Raw genomic sequence first — 3,395 nt, 5'->3', positions numbered from 1 at the left:
GCCCTCACGGCCATTGCACAACATGGCAGAGTCCAGTAGCTCTTTGTGCTTGCTGAAGTTCATTTTTCATAATTTTGGAACATTTATGGCAATTCCAAATTGGCAGGAGGGCACAGTAGCCTTCTTTGTTTGCCAACGGGACCAGGACGCAACTTCTTATGGTTCCAGGGACCTACTGCAGATCAGAGAGTACAACTTGTCCCTGCATCAATACAGGTCACTGACCAGCTTGGTCAGTGACCTGTATTTTTTTTCTTTCTCTTCTATTTTAGATAATTTACACATGCATCCTCTATTTCTCTTTTACCACAAAATTGGTGAAATGAGTAAAAAATAAAATATATTTTAATGATACGGTGAGATTCATTGGGTTTCATTTTACCAATTTATGCCATAACAATTTTAAAGAAAAGTAGCTAGTAACATGCAACATATATCTTCAAGATTTAGACCCCAAAATGTTATGTGACTCTTCCTTCAGAGAGTTTGAATGTAAGCACACACGTAGCATACTCAGCCGACAAAAAGGTGCAGCATACTTCGAGATGCATCTGATCACGACTGAACTCCTTGGGCACAGACAGACAGCCAGTGAGAGGGATGAGCGTGTGGAGGAGTGCAGACTGCAACCCAGGGCCAAAGTCTGCATTCCACAGCGGTGCAATACAGTCCGGAGTACTGTAGCGCATTTATTGCGGCAGCTGGATGTACAGGAAGCTGCTTGGCTCGTCGTGTGCGCTCATCGTGCCAGAGTTTGGGGAAATAACTGGCCGTGGCCTCCGAGCAAAAAAAGTACATCATGTGCTGCCACACTCCCACTAAAACCAAGTGAAACTCCTGCACTGCTACTGTCTGGAAAACAAAAGAATTAATTTGTGATAGTGGAACTGACACAGAACGGCCAGCTGGAGCCCAACATGTATATAGTATATCTGCTGTATGTGTATATATATATATATATATATATATATATATCCAACTGGGATGGGATTTCACAGAATAGATGATCACTATGAACACTGAAATGACTCGTAGTGTGCTGTCATTGTGAGATCAGAGTGCAGAGAGACTCAGACTCTGACTGTGAATCTAACTTTTCTGGTGGGGGAATCATTAAAACAGTCCCATTGCTTGATTTCCCATAAGGCCGTGTTGCCCTTATACCCAATTGTCTCTCAATTAAATTGAAAGAGTTTGCAGCATGCAAGTGCCACAGTAAATAATACAACTGCACGAAAGCTCAAAGACTGTCAATCAATTATCCCATTAGAGGGAAACTTTACAGAAGAGTCTTGTTTGTCTTGTGTGATTACCAACTCAAACACGTTCCAGAGGGCCACACTCTACCGTGGTCTCATCTAGTCAGTGTGAGGCAGCGGTCTCGCTAACAAGGCGGACGGGGGGTCCCGCCGTAACCTCAGTGTTATCCCAACCAGCATCTGTTATTCCTTTGTGCAAAAGCATTAACTTAACAACAGAGCCAAGGTCATCCGCTATTCTCTTTATAGAGCAATCACAGGAGGCAAAATGGGCTTTATTGAAATAATGAGCATGCACATACAACATCTGACACAGACTCACAAGATTTCTCTCTGCTTTGAAGAGAACAAACACATCGGTGAAACTTTAAGCATTCCCTTTATTTCTCTTCCTCAGATATGTTGTGAAAAGAAAACAAATATCATCGCAGACTCCAAAGCGCTTCTCGTCTCCAGTGTACAAAACTAATCAGCCTGTGTTACTCGCCCAAGGTCTTCCCATTTTTTATTAGCAGCATTCAGCCCCCAAAGTGAGGCAACATGAAAGAGAAAGCCGAGCGCTCAAAAGATGGCTTCGTCTGCGCAATTTATGTCAATCTCGCTTGCTTTAGCGTGTTTACAGAGAGATCAATTGCCAAACTCCAAGGGCCAACATTGTCAAAAATGAATAATTTAAAAATGATAACCTTAAACTTTCTGTTTTGCCATAATTGCCTCTGTAATATTCTTCCTGATGTTTTTTTTTCTGTGTCAAGTAGACATGACTGTAATCACAGTAGTGCTGCTTGTTTATTTCACAGTGGTGACAAGAGGAATAATGACTTTGACCTTCAGTTATAAACGGATTTAGAAAAGAAGCTTGGAAGGATTCATCTGTAAATCCTTGATGTCTTCTAATTCATCCTAACGTCTGCACAGGTTTTAAATTACTTTGCTGGCTGGGTTTTAAGCATTTTAAATGAACAGGCTTGCAAAGTTCGCACAGATCGGTTTTCCTCGCCTTCTACTTAGCCCTTTAAATCAGTCTGAAGCCGGCAGCTCATAACAGCCTGTTATATCCATTCCACAACAGAGAGCTGTTTAAGATCTTGCATAAGCATGAGGATGTGAATATCTGCGCTCCACACATGGCTCATCAATGAATTATGGCCCACTGCTTTCCAGAAGATATCACTGTGTGAGATCTGCTTAGCCGATGAAAAATTACATCAACATCAAAGAAGTCCTCTTAAAAGAGCAAGTTTAGAAGAATTAATATTTGATAATGCTCACACCCTGCATAAGCACACAGGCAATGAGTGCCTGATAATCTCTTAAGAATATTAAAAGCGCTAATATGCCATATTTACTGATATTAAGGATTAAAACAGCATATAATATGCATTTAAAAATCGTTTTGCATATCAAACTACAATTTGTGAGCAAGTGATTTAATGGTGGTTAATAAGACTCATTTCAGAAAGAGTAGGAGAGACCGATACAGCAGGTTTCTCTCTGCCACCTTGTGGTAATTTTCTCCTACTACAAGGAAGAAAGGGAGAACTGGGATTTGGAACATTATTATTCTACGTGGCTCTTTGTACAGTCTAAAATCTGTAGACACTACAGAATGACTATGTTGCAAACTGGATTGGAAACAACATGATCATTTACCAGGCAGTGAGACATGTGCTGAGGACCAAAAAGGTTAGCATCATTACAACTCTGGTGAGCACAGTAGACAAACCTACTTTTTGGAGGTGCAGTACTTAATTAGTATTTGATAACAATATTAGCATGTTGCACTGATCAACATGCAAATATAATGATCTACAAAATGGATTGTATAGTGTTTCAGTACAGGAGCTGTGACAGAATAACCAGCTTGTGAAATGGCTCTTGACATGATAGTTATAGTAACTGTACAGGTATTAATCATCAAATAATAAGATATATAGTATAACACGTACAGGGGCCATGCGCCTGTATAATAAATACTTTTACTTAGTTACAATTCTAGTACTTTTGTACCAAAACATTTTAAAAATTTTCTGTTAACAAGGGTAACAGTGTCATGGGATGCAATCGCTGTGTAACACAAAAACAAAGCTAAACTGCATCAATTGCATCAGTGTCCTCTGAATGTTTTGTGCTTTT

The sequence above is a fragment of the Chelon labrosus genome, assembly GCF_963514085.1.
Source record: "Chelon labrosus genome assembly, chromosome: 7".
In the NCBI taxonomy this organism is placed as follows: Eukaryota; Metazoa; Chordata; class Actinopteri; order Mugiliformes; family Mugilidae; genus Chelon; species Chelon labrosus.
The sequence above is the reverse complement of the archived record's forward strand: the minus strand, read 5'-3'. Positions refer to the sequence as shown.